We start from the raw sequence: 21,033 nt of genomic DNA on the forward strand, positions 1-21,033 counted from the left end.
TGACCTGTAAGAGTTAGAGAGCTGGCCTCTTTTGTCCTGAATTTATCTTTATAGGAGTCCCCTCGCAGGTTTTAAAATTAATAACAGGACAATTCTCATACCTTACCTGAGTGAATTTGATGTATTTTCATGCTGTTCATCTTCAAATGTCTGGACTGGTACTTTCCACTCTCCCTCAAGAGAAGATTTAAATCTCTCAGTCACATACTGGGAGCCAAGTTATCATTTTTAAGGCTTTGTTGTAAGACCTAGACTCTTGCTGGTCTAATTATATGGTAGATAAAAAAAACCCAGAAGACGTATATCTTTTACATCAGTTGTCTTGTAAAATCAGATATCTAAAAGAACCCTATGAAAGCTGATAAACCAAAGGAAAATAAAAGCCCAGATAACACATACGAATAGGACAGACCTACATTAATGTGTATCTTTTGGAAAAGGCTAGAAATTGTTGAGAATAAGGAAACAGTTTTTGACGTTTCTGAACTTGTTTCCTTTAAATCAAAAGTCACATTTAGTATAAGGCTTGTAATAGATGGATCATTCCTGAGGTTTTAAAATGTGACAAAACTATAAATCACCTTGAACCTGCATTTCAAGCATTATATTATATAACATTTATATTTTGATCCTTTTACCATTTTTTTGCCATTAAAATGTAAGTCTGAAAATATCAAGGTTTGCTAATTAACATCTTAATGTGATTGATGTGTTATCTTGATTACTTCAATTTTATAGCATTTAATTTTCAAATGTGCACAGGTCTCTCTCTTCCATAGCTGTATCACTTATACAAACAGTGAAGCACCCTTTCACAGCAATTTTTAGTAAAGAAAAATTACTCTGACCCCGTAAAAAACATGCAGGTTGCTGCAACTAGTTGTTTAAAGCATTTTGTTTTCAAGATTATTTTAAAAATTGGGAATCCTAATGGATGTGGTAGCCAGTGTCTTCACAGAAGATATGATTCATCTTGCTAAAGTAACGGTCTGCTTTACAAACAGAATATAATTGCCACGGGGAACAGCTAAGAAAAAATTAATTTGCTAAAAGTAAAAGTACAAAGTGCTTCTGATGAAGAAAATGGTAAAGCTATACATAAATATTAAAAAAAATATCTCTGTTCTTACATTGGTAAAAAAATTCCACATGCAATGGTGGAACTAGCATATGTTAAATCATGACATTTTAGTGTTTAGGAGATGGACATAGCACATGGTATGGCCATTTCAGTAGTGGAGCAGGGCAGAGGTGGCAGACCTTTGGCCAGGACACCAGGGATACCTTAAAGGCCTGCTAAAATTATAGGCTTGAACTTGAGTAATTTAGGGGTGCTGTGAATGGGTGGCTCTGATGGGCTGGGCATATGAAAAGAGGCTTAAAATCAGCAAGCTCGTCTCCTTGGTCTGTGTTTGATAGTTGATCGGAGCCTTCAGAAGACGGGAAATGTGTATGAACATTAGCTGAATGTCCCAGGGGATTTGTGTCTTACTGACTGGGGAATCAAATCAATTCTGGCCAGGGACAGAGTTCAGACACTGTATCTGCAGGGCTTTTGCTGAAAACTTTTCCAGATACTTGGCAATGTTAAGACATTATCTATTTTCAGGGTTGTGGTTGTATTGGGATCAGAAGAGAGAAAGTGATAAAGCATGGATAAAGCATTCCTCTGTGGCCCAAATTTCTCGGAAATACAGCTGAATGCTGCAGCAGGAGCATTTCTCATACCCGTAGTACAGAAATATCCTCAAGGAGATCAAGCCAGGCTGCGGCATAGGGGACACTCTTTCCTAGCTCTGTGTACCTGTTTGTCCTGGAAATCAACCCCAGACTGACAGCTCAGGGAACCTATAAACACTGCTCCTGGTTCTGCCATTCACTCCTAGCCTAGCTGAAAAATGACAATAAAAAATAAGAAAAAGAAAATGGAAAACCCCTCACGGTGAGAAGTAGTATGGAATAAAACAAAACGAAGGGGGCTACTGTTCTGTGCATACAGTGGGGAGACGTGGGAGCTGGGCTGCAAAGGCCTGATGCCACCCAGGGGTAGGAAAGACCTACTTAAGACCTGACTCAACATGGAAGCAAAGAAGGTGCCGCCTGATTTACATGGGTGTTGATTAAATTCCCATGAAAGGAAAGCTCAGTGAGCGTATTTTACCATCTTGCAAAAGGCTTGTATTCGAAGACAGAAAGAGAGCAAGGTTTGAGTCATCTATATTACAAAAATATCTGAACGAAGATAAGCAATGCAGCTTTCCTGACAGACTAAACATGGCTTAAAAAGAAAAAAAAAAGGAAAGCTTCAGTACGTCAGCAAATGGTGTGGTCCAAACCACGCTACTGGGTTTGGAATACGGTTTCCTTTATAAATCTCTACATAAACTCTTCAAATGGGCGTAAACTTCTCATTGACTTTCCTACAGCCCGGCTCTTACCTGCAGCCCACGATAAGCAGCTGGCACTGGGCTTTGCTCAGCAGATGGCTGGCACAAGGGCTTACACGCATTTGCTCGTCTCTGGCACTAGTCAGGGATGAATGATACAAAAAAATTCTTCACAGTCGCTGGATGAAAAAATACAGTCTGGTCCATCTGAGTGGAATTGTTATTTTCAATGAGGGCGATTTTGAACTTGGTACATTTTCAAAGGTCAGCTGAATCCCTTGGGGATCTGTGAAAGGAGATCAAGAAATTGTCTGATCATTTTTATTAGGATTAATAACAGTGATGCTGGTCATTTTTTTAACCAGGAGGATTCCTCTGGCTCTTGCTTCAGTCAGCAGTTAGGAGAACTGAATGTATGCTTCAGGGAGATTTTCCATGACACATGTTTTCTTAGGAACGCTCTATCTCCATTAATACAGAGAGATCAGTTTTTAATCATCCTAACCAATTGTTAGGAGAAACAAGAAACAGTCATGAAGTAGCAGACTTGATTTCAGCAAGCGTCTGTCTAACTGGTGCATTATTAGTCTCTGGTATTTGGATGCTAGGCTATTTCAAAAATACCAGCATTTCATGTGTGGTCTATGCACATTTTATACATGCCCTAAATAATACAAGAGAGGAATCTGTAGGAAGGAGCTCGTGGAAGAGTGAACAAAACACAACTTTGTTTATTAGGCTTTAGAAAAAAGAAAAGTGAGGAAAAAAATTGTAATTTAACTGCATCTGATCTTGTGCTCTGTGATAGTCACAGTTTTTCAGTGCACGGCTCCTTGTGTACTTCCCTGCAGGATGGCTGTAAAAGGGGGAACGCTGCGAGAATCATGTGTCCCTAGTAGGGAAAGTAAATAATAGTCTCTCCAAAGCAAATCTCAAACTGCAGTCAGTGCTGACTGCAAACTCTTTCCCTAATTAAAGGGTCAGGAGAAGTTCAAAAAGTTGAGTTTAGCCATGATGTGCTGTCCTGCAGATATGTATGTGAAACACAGAAAAAGTCTCACCTGTCAGGCTGGGAGAGGAGTCTTCCTTACATCTTCTCATTTTCAGTGTGCACTTCATCAAATGCTGTAAATTTAATGATTTTTTTCTTTTGCCTACTCAGGGTACATATCTGCTCACAGAGTCCCAAGCTTTGATAGATCCATCACTAGATAGAAGTAGTCCTTTCACAAAGCAATCTTCCTTGCTTGTGCACTTCTATTTCTTCTAACAGTCTGCTGTTTCATCTTTAGCTAAAAACGGTAAGGAAAAAAGTTGTAGGGTTTTAGTGAAAAATATAACCCTCAATTAATTTCTGTGTCTATTAGTAAAGAGCTTTTCCTTAAGGCATGGTCCACAAATATCTGTAAATCTCAAATTGTACCTTGGCTTAAAATAGATTCTGTAAGTAAGACTCTAGAAATGAGCAAATAAAATGTGTTCCCATCTTTACGAATTTCTTTCTTCATAGAGTTAGACATTTTTAAAACATTGGGCTCAACTCCGCATTTCCATACAACCTATGATGAATGCCGAGAGGGGGCTAAGTTGCCCTTCCACCTGCAAGAAGCATCTGATGAGCAGTGAAGTTGTCAAACTAAGCCCACATTGCCTGTGGTGTAGACCTGGAGTAGCGACCTCATGATGAGAAAGGTTTGGTAAGTACCTCAAAGCTGTTTTTTTTTAAGTTCTGCCTGAGTTATGCAGACCGCTGGAAGCTGCTGCTGCAGCCAGACATTGTCGATCCACACCTCCTTACCCTCCCTCATGGTGGCCTTCTCCACCTCTGCCCCAAGGGGCCACTTGCTCCCTGTGGGACAACATGTCTTTCTAAGAGACAGAGGAGACAGGAGCAGTTGGTCTTTCTCTGCTGGAGGATCCCTGGGGGCTTTAGCTTGTCACTGGCTTCATCAGTATTTGCTCTGAAACCTCCTGGGGGTCTCTGAGAATGTGTAGGGACAGCACTGCCCATGCCCTGGGGCTGCTCAGGCTGCACCTCATGTCCAGACCCTGTTGGGTGGCCATCCCCAGGGCCTGGCAGGCACCAGCGCTGAAGGAGTTCTGGTGCTGCAGGTTTTCCCTGTGCTTGGGGCGTTTCTTCTGGCAGCATAATGATGCGAAGCCTTGGGAATAGAAGGAGAGCCTCTGTTACCCCCAGAAACCTTGATGACAAAGCAGCCTCCTCCAAGCCAGGCTGGTTTCTTTCTGGTGAAGGTTCCCCAGCACAGCTCTGCCCCCAGCAGGGAGCTGCTGCAGCCTGCCTAGGCTGCTCCGAAGTTCGGACGTCTCTGATGTTCGGGACGTCTGGGCTTACCCTAGTCTGCCTCTGGGCTGGCCACAAAGCCCAGCTACACCAGCAGCAGGTCTCAGCCGGGTGACATGGCCAAGCAAGTTATGACCTGTATCGCTGCTAAAAGCAGACATTTCAGCTTCCTATAATGGGAATAAATGAACTGGAAACCCTGAAAAATGACGGAATACGTAATCCCCATATCTAGCTTTTTTCCAGACACGACACATCTAGAAACCACACACAAGTGATGGAATTAAAGAGGAATAAATAAATGTAGCAACATAATTGGGGCACAAATAACCACAGATCAGCAGAGCAACACGAATGTAATGGATAGAGGCCAGGGCAGCATCTGCTTCTCTGATCTTGCATATACGGCGAGGCAGGTATAGCGGTTTGTTACCCTGGAGCCGTTCAAGCATACAGTATGCGGATTTCCAATAAATGGAGACCTTCTGCTTGAGCTTATGTTGCTTTCTTCCTGCTGCTGTTCTGGGATTTATCTGGAGTTCACAGACTGGGTAAAGTGTCCACTAATCTTATGGCAGCACACTGAGAATATTTTCAGCAGTGCAGCTGGCGCAGGGGAAGCCATTCATAACCAGGCACAGGCTGTGCAGAGGAGCCAGCTGTGTGGATTTGGGAGGATTTTTCTGTACACACAGGTGAAAGCAGATTTATTTCTACCTGCAAATTCTAGGGAACAAATTTTGGGCTCGCTTGGAATGTGGCTTCTGACAGGAGCCAAGCACAAACTCGAGTTTCCAACTTGCCCATGCTGCTAATGCTCCTGTACAGTTAGGAAAAGGATTTTGTGTGTGAATCAAATTACTGCATCCTCAATAGCTATGAGAAACCACATGCATTGGAAAAAAGCCTCTGCATATAGAATAAAATTTTAAGAGAAAGGCACCAAGCAGAGGAGAAAATACTTTTTCAGAAAAACCTGGTGAAGGCAGGTTTAAATGAGAGTTGTGCTGAATATTATGGTGCTTCATTTAGCTCTGCTAAGGATATACCGTTTGTTTTGCACTTCAGTAAGAGAGAAGCAGACTCCTGGTTAGGCATCCAGTGTGCTATACTGTCAGTCAATTTACCTCTGCACTTCCCTTTGCTTCCAGTCACTAACTGTGTATTGGGTGCTGATGTCTAGATATAAGCTTTTTAGGTCAAAGAGATGCTTCCCTGTAGTTTTGTGCTTGCACAGCTGCTGGCATGGCTAGCCCTTCATCTGCCACTGCTCCTGGAAGGTGATACTGAAATCAGAGCAATGAGGAGTGATTGGAGCCTCCAGGAGCGAGCCCCGTGGGAGGGCATTGACTCCCAGCAGTGAAACAAATCCGGTGGGTTTGCCCAGGATGCACCTTGGGAGTGCAGAGGGGGGAGAAGTCCCCGCCCGCAGTGCTCTGCATGGCACCTGCTGAGATGCTCCTAACATATTCCAAAGCATGTTTCAGAAAAGTGGTTGCATCATTTGAAACATCAGTGTAAAACGCCGACATAAATAAATTGAGCACAAACCCACAAAATCTTGGCTGCTGGAGGCTCACAGGCACCTGCAGGGAGCATACAGCCGCCCGCAGGGGCTCAGGAGTCCCCCCGAGAGCCACAAAACCCCAAAGGACCAAACCCTGCACAGAGAGAGAAACCCGGGGCAGGCTGCGGGGCCGGGGGGGGGGGGGGGGGGGGGGGGGGGGGCGACAGAAGGGGGGGTGTTTTGTCAGCAAAACAAAGGAACTTCTGACTGCAGCCGTAAGGACGATGTGTGTGCAGTCACCCAGGGTTCCTGTCTTGGCTGAACACGGTGCCAAGAACAGCAGAAATCAGATGTGCTGAAATAATTCCCCCTTCTGGATCTCAACTTCCTACTGTTCAGCATTCATTGTAGGCCAGTCTATATTTAGCAACAGTAAATTAGACATAATGTAATTAACCTCGAATATTCGTTATTTTTCTATTGTAAATGGTAATAACAGTAAATTATCGTAAATAATTATGGACTGCTTACAGAATTTCCATAGACAAGACAATGCGCTCTTATTTGATAAGATTCTATAACCGTATAGACTTTATAGCTGTAGAGGTAAATTACTTTTCCTGTGGTTTCAACATAATGGGCTGTGCAGATAAAGTATTTTTGTGGAAATATGAATGCTTCCAGATGTTTCACATATTTTTCTCATTGATTTAAGCTTAATCTTCACATGACTGTGCATAGGGAGTTCATGCAAAGTATGCACAAAAGGCACAAATGCACAGGATTTGGAACTAGAAAATGCAGACTTTTATAACAGTTTTAAATGCAAACAATGACTTGATTGATTATATCTAGCCAGGAATGCTGTTAGGTGTGAAACTTTGTGTTATTTCCGATATCATGCTAAGAGAATTCAAATCTATAAAACTAATAAGCTAATTGGAATTGTGCCAGTTTCAATACGTGCCGTCTAAATTAAGCCTGAGGGTACTTGAGGTCCAATTTCAAGATTTGCCTTGAATCCAAAATTTGCTAAGTAATTATGAAGATATTTGTTGGGAAACAATCCAAAATTTAATCCAAAACCCTGCATCAAATAGTAGGGACACAGAGACCTCCTCAAAGCACAAATATATGTATTTGGTGTGTGTGTTTCAATAGACAGACTTCTGTGACACAAAGTTTCTTTAGCCCATAGATATTTGAGTGTAGGTGTAGAAGAAAGCAATTAATAGGGTGATATTTCCTTTTTTTTTTTTTTTTTTTTTTTATTCCTAGAAATGTGAGCAATAAATCATCATGCCAGAGCATAATGCTCTGGAGGGAGGGATTTTATGGGAATAATATGAGCATCAAGCTGGTGGCTGAATCCAGCTTGCAGGAGCACAGTGTGGAAATACGTTTTTCCGACCAGACAGCTGCATCTTGGCAGCTGCAAGGGGCGAACTGCTACAAAGGGAAGTTATTTTCTGATATCATTTCAGTCTGCTTACAACAAGGATATTCACAGTCTAGAGGACTGGTACTGTACACAGTGTTTTATTGTGGGTACTTTATTGTTGAATCAAACGTATTGGGAAGAATATTTTTTTTTTCCTTAATTTATTTGGATCAAGGAAAAACATGTTATTCTTTTGAGATCCTTGCTCATGCACACGGGTTAGTAGCTTGGTACAAGACACCATTTAGTCACAGGCTTACCTTCAAGCACACGCTTAAATCCCATTGAAATCAGAGAGCTTTAGAAGTGCGATTAAAGCTAAGTATATCTGCAATGCTTTGCTGCAAAAAGGGCCATGTGCTTGGGAAGGTATTTAGTGTTGCATATAACTTGAATCAGACAAACTTTAGGTTATTACTTGAAGACTAATTTTTTGAAAGCACATTTCCCATCCATGTTAAATGGATTATCTGCAAAACTCTCATAAAAAATATGTAGCAAGAATAAACCACACAGTTTTCAATGAAAAATGCCAGCCAACTGCTTATGAGTTTAGATAGTAAAACAATCCTGCAAATCTGATCCTAATTCTCATTAAAAATCAAAGGAATGTCATTCTGTTAAATGGGTGGCTTACCAGCTGAAATAAAACACTGCGACGTGATTTGAAAGTTTATCATAAACTTTGCAAATAATTTGAAATAAGATGTAAATTAGCCTGTGATAGAAAACCAGTCTTTACTGAATTTTACTTGAAATATTCTAGTGTTAACTAAAGTTAACAGAAGCACAGAGGGGCTGTCGTGGAGAGCAGGGGAAACCGGGCTGTGTGCTGGCCTCGCCATGCATTACGCTCCTAAAACCCAGCTCCTGGTCTGGCGGAATATCCCCCCCCCCCCCCCCAACCCCCCCCAACCCAAGGGGTTCGGTTCGACTCCCACCCTGCCTCCACAGCAGCCTTGCAATGAGACCGCTAATTTCAGCAGATTTCAGTTGTGACAACAGAACCTGGCCAACTAATTTAAGAGAACCTGGAAGGAGAGTTTTTACTTCCAAATCAGTTTTTAGAGAGAGGTTTGAGATGATTCTTGCAATTACTTTCGTGGGAATGCTTTACTAACTCCGTGTGAATGTTTCTGATGAGCAGAGGACAACAGTGTGATAATTCTTCCTTAAAATAACCTGAGCAACTCTTGAAACTATGGTTTTTGAGGGGTTCATTGAAAACAAATAACGGTGCAAGAGGAACATGTAGATGTGCAGAGGTCTGACTTGCTCATTTTCTAGTCATCTTTTAGCCATCAGCCAAGAGGATATTGGCAAACATTGTTAAGTAGAAAATAAAGTACTAATCTTTATAAGGATATCCATACCCTTCTAAACCTGTAGGATCTTAAAAACCACAAAGTGATTGTGAATATAGGGCTCCTAGGTTAATAGCTGGAAATCAAATGCATTAGGAAGTCCAGCCGGAAGATGCTGATAAGAAATATTCTTTGTTCCTTTGGAAACAGCAATACTTAAGATAAAAGTAGAGTGCATTTTAGAGTGGAGATGAATCTAACTTCCAAATAAAACATGAAGTGAATATTGAAAAGAACAGCAGGGAAAGCACTTTTGATTTTCCTCCTAAGTTCAATATTTGAACTTCCAAAATAATTTATTTTTTGTTTGTGTTGATAGCCCTATAGTAAAATAAAACCTCAGGGTTTCCAGGCCTCTTACAGTTCACATTGTTCTTTTTTATCTTATTTGCTGTTGTGTTGTGTGTGTGTGCGGTTCCTTAAAGCAATGCTCTCTGTTTCTACATTATTGACATAAACCAAAGAATACCCAACATACAAATTGCACAATAGTTTCAGGAAAAAGCAAGGTATAAGCTGATGCCTAACTGCTGAAAACTGAAATGTCTATTATACGTTAGCACAAATGATTTCAGTACGGGTATTTGGGAGTCACACCTCACCCAGTGGCAGTTCTGGATATTTGGTGTTGTCATCTGCTGATGCTCAGGGAGCCTTAGTAATGAGATGCTTTTTTGTAAGGGAAGGAATTACACACCGTAGCCATCCATGGCAGCAGGAGGTGAGGTTCAGAGGTACGGAGTGGCTGCTGCTGTCCTAACACCCCCTGTACCCCTGCTGAGGAGCTGGGACAGCCCCAGCCCCTCGTTACTTAAGCTGGCAGAAAGCCTTCATTTCAGACTGTACAGCGACACCGTGCCATATCGCCCAGCAAGCAGCCCAGCGGTCCCTGGGGCCTGCAGATGCTGCTGCTGTAACACAGGTGGTAGGGGCACGGCGCAGGACGTGGCGGTGAGCTGCCCCAGGCTGCCCGCCGGGCTCCTCCGCAGGTGCTGGAGTTGGCGTAGGAGGAAGGTGGCAGGATGGCAGTGATGGCCCAGGTGCTCCACGGAAACACACACCAGCCAGGGACAAACTGAGACTGTTACCCTGCTCTTTCCCACACAGTTTTACCACCACAATGCTGTGGCCTGTGTTCCTCTTGCATCGGCCCAACGGCCCCATTCCAGCTGCAGCAACTCTCTCTGTAGGTGAATAAAGCCCATGGCAACAGCTCTGAGATAGGGAGCCTCCTCTTCCATCTATCTGCTTTACAAGCAAAACATGATTTGTGAGAAGTGCAGCAAAATGTAGATCTAGCATGCCCAAAACATTCCAGGAGATATTTGAAGCAAATTCCAGAGTTCTTGATCTTTGTCAAAACACCAGGTATTCGTGGTCCAGGTGACTGGATCATTTCTTCCACTTGCTAGCCAAATTCTCAATGATTTCTTTTCCTAGCTATATTCAATCACCTCACCACTTCCTTTACATGAGCAGCCACTTTGTTTCACTTCACAAAGAGAATTGTAGGCATTGCAATATGCTCAGAATATTAAATGTGGGAGCACCTATCTGTCTTTTATGTGTTCATCACTTCAGGATATTAGTAACATTCCTGAGGTATTTAAAAGATGCATTGAAACCTCCTTTACTCACAAACTACATCAGGTTTTCAGCGCTCACTCTGCTGAACACTGCACATCCCATTTTTCGGCGAAGGATAAGTAAATGGGTCTTTTCAACGGAAGGGTAAGTGAAGAACATGACATATCTCTGATCTGGGTAAAATACAACTTCATGGGTTTTTGCTGTAAACTCTTATGAAAATGTCCTTCAGAAGTCAGGCTGTAGCTAGGACAAATGTAGGGGTAAAGAAACCCCTCCACCTTCATGTAGAGGTCCCACACATTCTGGAGAAACAAGACTCGAAAAAGGTGGAAAGAGAAGCAGTGTGTGGAAACTAGTTTCTTTGGTTGTTAATCCTCTCCCTCTCAGATTTTAAAAATAATTCCCTAGAATTCAGCAGGGAATCTCAGCCATGAATCTTTAACAGTGAGTGTTTCAGCTCCTCAGGATACTCCATGGGACTTTCTTATAACAGAAAGCCCATTTTATGGCTCCAATTTATTATTTTATGTGATGTTTCGCTGTATTAGCGTTGGCAATACCAACAGTACCCCTCAGTCCTCCCGTGAACATATTGTGTTAAGACCTATGGACCCCAAAACTTTCTTTGCCTCTCTGCTCCTGTAGGGTATCAGCTCCAGTGGGACTTCAGCAAAGCCTTCAGGCTGGAGATCAGGAAAACTGATCTATTAACACTGTTGAAGCCAAACTCTTAAGCTTGAAATCACCTTGTCTCGTGGGTGGTCTTTTGGAGGGATTCTCATTTCAATCAGAACCAAGTTCTCCAGCCATAAAGATCAGGGATTTTGTAGAGTTCATACTCTGATGCCAATAGAAAGAGATTTCTGGAACCTGATGGTGGGATGAGACAGAATTTCATCTTCTACCTTCGGGCTCTGAAATGAATAGTCCTTTTACAAACAGAAAGCATGAATGTTCCTGCAAACCTCACGACCAGACCTGGGTGTTACGGGTTAGGGGATAACTTCACTCAAAGGAAAATTTGCTTTTTAGTTTCAGGTGTTGGTATCATGGATAACCTTATGTGATAGACATGAAATATGAGCCATCTGACTCTTATGAAAGCCAAAAAAATATTTTAAAACTTCAGTGTCTTCAGTATTTTGCTGTTTAAATCACTTGACCTTTAATGGGAAAAATTGGCAATATCTTGAATTAAAATAGAATTTCATAATATCAGTGCAATAACGTAGAAGATGCAACTCTGATTTCTTTTCAGCGATCTATTGCTTTTCTTACTGTGGTGGCACTGTGATGTTATCTGCTGCAGAAATAGGGCTGAATTGGACAGTTACTGTTTCCTCATCGTGCAGACAATCTCTCTCTCTCTCTTTTGTTAGCTGGTGAATAATTGTTATCTCCCAAAGATGAACAATGTTATCTCTGATGAGTGGTGTAAAACTAAGGATAGGACAGAGAGAAAGTGGGAGTTGCTCATTCAAGTCAGGGGATTTTATAGCTCACTCTTAACTTCAGGGAAGGAGGAAAACACACCTCTTTCAAGCTTGGCTGGATTTGAAATTATCTATTGTCATGCTTCCTCTAGCTCAGCATCCTCATGGGCTGTTCCTAGTAACATCTTCATTTCAGGATTATATAGTCTATTTAATGCATATGCAGCAGACATCTAATTGCCTTTGTTGCAGCAATCCTTGGTCATCAAATTTCTCTCTCAAAGGCTGGTGTACACTCATGGAAAAATGCTTGTTCCACAGCAGGTTTGCAACTGGGGCAAACATGAGGAGCTGGCAGAAGTTGCAGGAGGAGGGAGACAAAATTGGAACATCTCCGGTGAAGCTGTTGGATGGGAAAGCAAAGCCTAATCCCTATGCTACACATAAAAATTATCAGAAGGAAGAAAACAGGAGGTGTCTGCCAAACCTGTAGTGGTGCATTCACAGGGAGAAGTAGGTCACATATGAGGGGGGCTGTTATTTAAGGATTTGTGACTTAGAAATGCTTTTGGAGTTAAGTTACCAAGCTAAGGAAGTTTCTTGGCTTTTTTCCCCTGATGCCTCATTTCTGGTGGAATCAAAGTGGAAGTGCAGAAGCCCTTGAAGGCTCAGATGTATCTAACAAATGCAATTCCACCACGTCCTTTAAAATTGTTGACCATCATGTTAAAATGGGATTAGATAGGATCCAACTACTATAAAATGACTTTCCATTCAATCTCTCATCATGTTTCCTTCATTCAAAGCTTAGCTGAACTGGGCATGTATATCTCTCTCTATCTCTCTCTATCTCAATGGTGTGACTTTTGGTGTTTATATATTTATCATATTCAATTCTCATTAAGACTTGTTAGTAAGTCTTGTTAGAGTATCTATTTCTTCTCAGCTAGCAACAGCAAGCCTTAGTCCCATTTACATCATGCACACACCAGCAGCATCATTCAGCTCACACCAGTACTGCAGCTTGACCTGGCAAGTGCCGGAGAAGGGTGCTATTAGAACCGTCCTTATAGTTTTATTTAACTAATAAAACCAGTTGTGAGTAACAAGACTGACATTTAAACACAGGAAAAGCATTGCAACCTTGTTCCCTTTCTGTAATTGGCAAAAAAAGTGTCGCTAAAATCTTTCCCTAAGACAATAAGATAGCGTCTTATTAAAAAACATAGCTGGCCACCACTCTCCTGATAACTTGTGTCTGGGGACTACGTAAGACCTATTTATTCCTTATGTGAGTTCTTTTCAAAGGAAAAAGGCTTATCAAGATCAGCAAGATTTCATGTCAGATTGGGCTGTTGAGCCAGAGCATGAAATCCCAATGTTGGAAATGTCTGGAGTAGACCCTGTGTGCAAGGCTGACTTGTAGCTACATGCCCATCACCTCCTGGCCAGAAAGCAACAGTTAATCGGTGAGAGAACAACTACCACAGGGGCGGTCACCTGCTGCCTCTCCAGGGGCTCTGGCTTTCATATCACAAGCTTTTATGTGAATCGTGGGACCTAGAGAGTGGTTACTTATCACCTGTGCTCCTCCCTGAAGAAGAATAATATCAGCTGTACACCTCGAGTGGCAGAAGGTCACAGCCGTAATGCTGAGCAGCCGTTTTTCAATGATAGCCTGAAATGTGTCTCTCCTGTTGCCCTTTCTCCCCAGAGGTGCCGTTTCTGGCTTTTGCCAAACCGTATAAATCAATGACTACCACATTACCCTGTCAGCATTTTTCAGCTTTCTTACGCAGGGAGAGGCACCATCTCTAAGAATAACCTCCAGCGAGAAAGAATTATTCCTTTTTCTCAGCAACACCAACTCCACCAAAGCCTCACATTTTGCCACCATCTTTTAAGGCAGGGCTTTAAAAAACATGTTGCCACTGAGTTTTAGAAAACCCTCCAGAATCAGATTTATGATCAGCTGAGGTTGCTGCAGTGAGGGAGATATATGCAATTGTTAACATATATATTTTACTAATATTGTGCATATTTTTAGCTTGTGACCTATATTTAACAAACATATGCAATGTGACACATGCCATCGGAAATTAGATATGTCATTATGAAAATATAAAGAACGTGACACACACCATTAACACGTGTCAAAAATCATTAGAGTCCTTCTCCATTAAAGCTACCCAAGCACTTCTAAAATGAAGAAGCCCAGCCTCTTTATAAACACAGAGTTTAGCTGGTACACCTTTCGCCTTGTCTTATAAAGGCGCCTGGCTGAGTCCTGGGTCCTTATTCTATAATCTTTGTTTTATAAACCAACATTCCATCCAGCCTTTCCTGCAAAACACGGTCAGAGAAGTGGCGGCACAGAAGCACGTTTCTGGTAGTACTTGGCACATGTTGATGGGATTTATGTAGATTAAAATGCAAAACAAGTTGATAATCTAATGCAAAGTATCTTTCAGCCCTAAATCAGAAGCAGAAAACGCAGCAGTCCTGTTTTCCCTCTCACTAAGTCTTTCAAGATCTTGAACTTTGCTCTTCCTCCCCATAAAAGCAGGTGATCCACTTCACACTTTCTCCATTCTCAGTACAAAGTAATTAATTAAAATTAAATTCTTAGAAGTGTTAAAGGGGTTGCATCAACAACATGTGTTAATATCTCCAGTGCTGTAAGAGTCATCTTCACTTTAAAGAGGCTCTTTGTTACTAGGAAAAAGTGGATGAAAACCACTTTTAAGCCAAAATAGCTTGTCTGCGAGGGCTGCGTTAACAACTGGGTGTTAGAGAAACCTACCTTTATGATCACTCAAACCAAGGAATAATAGTGTGTGTGTACATATATGTGTATATTGTTATTAAGGGAATAATAACACTTTGAGCATCACGTCAGGCATGTGCAGAGGGGATCTCTGAACTTCCGCGCAGCCAGGCAGGGGAGGCGGGATGAGCTACACACAGCAGAGCTGCTGCTGAATTTGCCACTTGTTCCTGCTGAGGATATGTTTTGGTGCCCAGGATAATCCTTTTCCTGCCCTGTCCTTTGAAAATCCTTCTTTGGACTTGGGAGATAGTTATTTTTGCTCTTGCCAGATTTTGGGGAGGGAAAGACGAGGTTTCAAAGCTCCTTGACGTCATTGCATTTAGAGAAAAAGAGTCCCATCCTCTGTCAAGACTGCGGGGGGGAGCAGGGGAGTTCCCGGGTCTCCCCTGGGATGGTTTGGCACAGGGGAGCAGAGGAAGAGGATAAAGCTGGGTTGCAAACATGGTCCTATTTGTAGAAGGTGGGAAAATGAATGAGCACCTTTCATGATGAACTACCAGTGAGTGGGCAGGTAAATTTAAAAGCTTTGTCAACATCAGCTTGCTTCCAGCCTTCCCTGATGTACAGTCTGTGGTGTCTCAGGAGCTGTCCTCAAGAACTTCTGATCCTGAGATCTCATGCTCTATTTGTCCCTGGTGACTGCCGGCCTTTGATTCATTAGTGCAGACAAACTGATTTCCTTCTGCCCCTTTCCTCTGTGTCCTGAACCCAGGATTCGGCTTTTCTGTGTGCACGAAAACATGCCCTAGGAAGTCCTACAATGAAAAATGTTTACATCGCAGCTTGCTTGCTAGAAAAGTCTTATTCTCTCCTGACACATTGATCTTTTTCACACTGCTTTTGTTCTCTTGTTAGCATACACAGCTGCCTGCATTATGCCATGCCGAATGTAACACATGCAGTATGTGCTTGTCAGTGTGTCAGGCTTGAAAACCTATGATTAAAAATTATGTTGCTCATTAGTCATTGCAAATCAAACTGAGAACAATGCTCTCTGGCCAATTTGTAAACAAACATCCTGTTCAACCTGTTCCATGATTTCTCTTTAAGGAAGAGAATAGAGGACCAGCTCATAAATAAATAACTCCCTAATTCTGCTGGAGACACACACTCAGGGCATCTTACTAGATGAATAAATATTCCATAATTTCATTTGCTACAAAATTGTCTCCTACAAATTTTGGCTTCAGATATCCCTAATGCCAATAATGATTCATAAATATTTTATGAAAGTGAGCACTCTGTCTGTGTGTGGTATATGTCTGTTCTCATGTGGACAAAGAATTATTAAAAGTAACAAATTAGTATCCTGAGAATACTGTCAAGAACATCACATTAGTGGAAAAAACTTCAATCTGAAGACAGATACATGTTTCTCTTCTGTTTGTGAGCACACACAGCCTATGTGAAAAAGTGTCAATATTACAAAAAAGGAATTTCTGGTATAATTTCTGCATATTTTCTCCTCCACAAACACTACTTCAGTTCTCTTGGGCACCCGGAGGTCTAGGAAGAGCTTTGAAATCAGTCGCATAATCCCCTCACGTGTGTAAATTAACATTCATGGCCACAGAGAAGGCTGAATTCAGACAGCAGCCTGTGCCTAAGAAAAGCACATTTTCTTAGACTTCCAGCAGAGCTGAAGAGCGTGGAAGGTGGCACAGTACCATGGACCTTCCTGAGAGCACAGGGCAGGAAGGTCCATGGTAGCTGCCTATAGGTGGAAAGAGAGCACAGAGTATATACGATACTGTACATGTGAAGGTATTCAATGAACTGAGCGAGCGCCACGGAGGCAGGGCTGCAGCCCCCATCCTGCCTGTTACCAGCACCCATCATGGGTGAGCCGCTTCAAGCGGTTCTGAATCTGGCTTAACTTGCAATGCAGCCATTTCTTCACAGTCAGAAAAACGGTTCCAGATTTGGTTCAGGGCACAGGAATTAGGAAGTGGCCGAGCACCACGCTGTCCCATCCTCTCTGCCAAGGAGGCCAGAACACTGGAACAATGGGCTGCCAGTGTCCCCAGCAGACAGCTGCAAAGTAACGTGCTCGCGGTATTTCTTACCCTTCCTTACTGCTGCTAATTAGAGGTTGTTTAATACCTGGAGGCATGAAGGTTTTTACTCTTGAAATGATCCTGTTTGTTTTAGTTGTTACCAGACCCATTGAGAACACTGTTACAATCTCTGCTTAATGTTCTTGATTGATTTAGTGACATTTGTGTATATACAAAGCGATTACAACATGGGAGTGAGTGCAAGCTCATGTGTAGCTCCAGCCTGAGGACTAAGAAAAGATTTCTTTTTTTGGTCGCTGATTTTTTTAGGAGCAAGAGGTGCTATATGATCTTTGTCTTGATTAGGTTTTAGTTCATCAGGTCAGCATCTATTTTGGTTTGCCTGTTTGCCGAAATGGTGTTCTTTACTCAGTAGACCATAGTAAGTCATCAGCACCTGCTATAGTCCATTATCTTGCTCACTTTTTGCTCCCAGATCACTGACCCAACAGAAACAGAAAGACCCTTCGGAGCTGGTCTGGTCTGTGACGGCAGAGCCATGGCTGTGCCCACACACTGGGGGCACTGGGAGCTCTAGGCTGCTCCCTGCTCTGCAACGTGTGCTCTGGCGTTTTCTCCAACAAAGCACGTGTGCTTTGCAAAAGTTCATTTCCAGCAGCACAGGATGATGCTGCATCCTATATTCCCAAAGAGCAGGTAAGTCTCACTGCCTGCATTCCCTGATTCCTTAAAATTGAGCAGAAAAGAAAACATTTCTGTCAAATCTTGTTACATGGTACACTGTGGTGTAGTACGGAAAAACATCTTTTCCTGGTTTCGACTCAAATGTGTATGAATTCAGTAGACTAGCAAAAAATTATTTACTTTTTAGTATTGGATCACTTAAAACTCTTTGTATTCCTGTTGGGAGGTCCTGGTTGAGCAGAGCAGCTCTGCTCCAAGCACCTTTAGGGAACTGAGACAACATGACAATGAAAAACAGGGATCGGGTCAGATAAGCAGAGAGAAACTTTCCAGTTTGAAAGGACAAAGGTCAAATTCTTCCAGATAAGCCCACTGACAGTGCCACGTGCGTTTTATGCTCAGGAGGTTTCCACCTCTAAATGAAAACCCAGGTACCAGGTGAGACTGCATCAAAGAGAGTTTGTCAGAATTTCTGTGCAGTCTTTTTAAAACACTGGAAAAAAACCCCAATGCAAGTCAAGCTACTTTTCCTGTTCAGGACTTTCCATGCTGTTTCTAAACTTACTTGTCAGACAAACAGATACTCATCCTATTTCCTTCAAATTCAGTTCCTTAAATCCTCTCCATATCTGAAGTAACTAAAATAAGAAAACTGAGAACTTACCGGCTGCTTGGAAAAGTTTCTTGGACCGCTTCATAATGTTCTTACCAGTTTCCCTATTTGCAAAATAAAAATGTAAGTTAATATAAACTGCAAGAAAATATTATGGAAGTATAGTAAATACATAGAGGTCATAACAGAATTTCAGAAAATTAAGGCTGTGCCAACAAGTATGAGCTTCACTATATCAAAGCCATTTCTGAACAGCATACCTTGCTCTTGAAGACCTCCCAAAAAGGACAGCCCAGCACCTGCACACACTGTCCATCCCATTGCTCTACTGCCCATTTCTGGAAAGCAGCCTTTTCCTGGTATATCTAAACAGAATTTCAGGATGTAACATGACTTCCTTGTGTTACGCCTTTCAAGGACATGAAGTACACCGCATTTACCTTTTCTGCAGGCTAATATGTACTAGTATGAACTCCCAGTTCCTCCAAGTTCACAAATTTCATAAGAAAGTTTTCTATTCAGTCATCCGAGGCCATTAAAAAAAAAAGAAATTATTCCTACAGAATCCCATTTGATGTATTTGCCTCTTTTGATAGGGAATCCCAAATTCTTTAAGTATGTTTTTCTAATGAGTTTTGCAGCCAATTCTTGTTTCATTAGATCATGGTTTATAAAAACTTAATAATTATCAAAATGCTAAATTATAAGAAAGGTTGAAAAATGGAGAAATTATAGCAAATAGAAGTTGGCAATATTTTCCATAGACTCGATTCCTTAAAAGCCTGTTCCTTTGCTGAATTATATTCTCAGGATGATTGCTTTTGTGCTTTAAGTCAAGTCCATACCGAAATAATTTCAGGAATTAACCCATCATTTAAGACTGAAGCATTTTGAGAAAACTGTCTAAAATACAAGACAAAATACTGTTACAATTGTATAAATATTAATGACTGTAAACCAGTGATTTCAGTAATAACACGGATGTTAATTACGCCAGCAAATCGTCATTCATCAGCCATGTTCTTCTCCTGGTCTTGAAGTGAGGAAGATTATATTTTGAGGTACATGGATAAAACTATTGCTTCAGTAAATAAAAGAAGATGAGATATGAGCTCTGTATGCTGATAAGCTCCTCATTAAAACAAATGTATTGATGGTAGTATTGTCTATTAAGACAATGTAATATATAGACAGCTGGATCATATATAATTCAAACTGTTCTCACTTTACAAACCTGACAACTGAACAAATATAATTGATTCATGTATTGTAATATACATTCCATTAGTTAGAATATATATCCAAAATTGAAGATGTCAATCAAATAAAATGAATGCATGTTTTCATAGAGCACTGATTCCTTTTATTAAACCAAGAAAAAAATCAATCACTATTTTTGGATTCAGATTCAACGAGAGTGTGACTCCTGTAAGTTATGTGGCAATAAATATACATGTTTATTTTAGTCATGCCAGGAAATTACTCTGGATACCTTTGATCTATTTAATGTGTAAGAAAATAAGCTATTTATGATAGCAGTGTCTATGAACACTTTAAGCAAATAGTTTCGCTGACGTATAGGTAGAGGAGATAGTACTGATTCTCACAGCAGTTTTACACTCTGTTGGTTTCAGTGAAAGTTACTCCAGGTTTACACCAGCATAAAAGAGACTGGAGAAGCCTTGTATTTTAACAGCTGACTTTCACATGCTGATCTGTGGCTCCCGACTTGCAGGATGAATAATGCTGAAGCAAATATTGCAGGTTCTGTTTGCATTTTTGTCGTAATTTACTTCTGAACCTTGGGAATAAAACCTGAAATCTGTCATAAACAAAGCATTTATTTCCTTCATCTGGAGCTCTGTCTGTGCCTGCTGAGCAGGCCTGCTCTGCTTGATGTCTAAAACATGCTGTGAGGCATTTCCTTTCTCTAACAGGATGCACAAATGCTTTGTTAACAAGTTTGAAGTTCCCGCTGCCTGCTCTCAGCTGAAGGCGTGGTAAGGCCACACGCACTGCCGAACGAGTGCAGCTTGGATCCGAGCAGGTGTAACCCACTGCGGGCATCAGCTCCAGCCGCAGCGGCACTCACTGCAAACCCCTTCTTGACAGACGACAAGAGACAAGGGGAAGCAACATGAGGAGGAGGGAACTTCTCAGAGAAACCGAGATCCGCGGTTTGTAAGGGTCTTGTGGTGGTTCGTCTCATCTGGCCCGGTCACTCCGGTCCTTCTTCCCTTTTCCATCATGCTTCTCCTGCAACAGCTGTGGCCTGCACAGTACTCAAGGAAAGGATAAACCTGTGCAGCTTCTCCCAAAACAGCGGTTTATATTATTGTGGTGGTTTGAACCTTTACGTGGAGTATTTCAGTTTTGACCTCTCCCTGATATCCATGTGCTGCCTTAGGCACATGCAGTGTATTACTGCTGTCCCTCCTCACCCACGGAGGATGGTATGGAAACCATATGTGTGTAGGATATAGCATTATATATAAATTTATATTATTATATTGAAATTAGAGACATTATTATACTGTTAGTATATAGTAATACATTACTTTTATAGAGAAATCTATAGTATTATATAGATTATATATAATCTATAGTATTATATCGATTATATATGATCTATAGTATTATATAGATTATATATAATCTATAGTATTATATATAGTATATATAACACTATATATACTATATATAGTATATATAGTATTATAATATAGTACTATTAAAATAAATGATACTGAAGTTCTTATTACATGTCAACAAAGCTCTTCCAGCTGGGATCAGACTACAGGCGCTGGGTGCAGTCCCCCTGAGCAGCAGATGATCATCCCCATCCCAGAGTTTCCCATGGCCAC

General features: G+C 41.4%; 1 long non-coding RNA gene across 1 annotated transcript in view; it reads left to right on the plus strand.

Annotated features, from left to right (window-relative positions):
- LOC130148982 (uncharacterized) overlaps positions 1 to 20,703 on the plus strand; it is a 41,808-nt gene extending 21,105 nt beyond the window's left edge. The window contains exons 4-5 of the long non-coding RNA XR_008821737.1: positions 3,898 to 4,084; positions 20,107 to 20,703. This is a non-coding gene — a long non-coding RNA (uncharacterized LOC130148982). The remainder of the gene's footprint in view (positions 1 to 3,897; positions 4,085 to 20,106) is intronic.
- Positions 20,704 to 21,033: the final 330 nt, after the last annotated feature.

This window comes from Falco biarmicus, chromosome 4, assembly GCF_023638135.1.
Source record: "Falco biarmicus isolate bFalBia1 chromosome 4, bFalBia1.pri, whole genome shotgun sequence".
Lineage (NCBI taxonomy): Eukaryota > Metazoa > Chordata > Aves > Falconiformes > Falconidae > Falco > Falco biarmicus.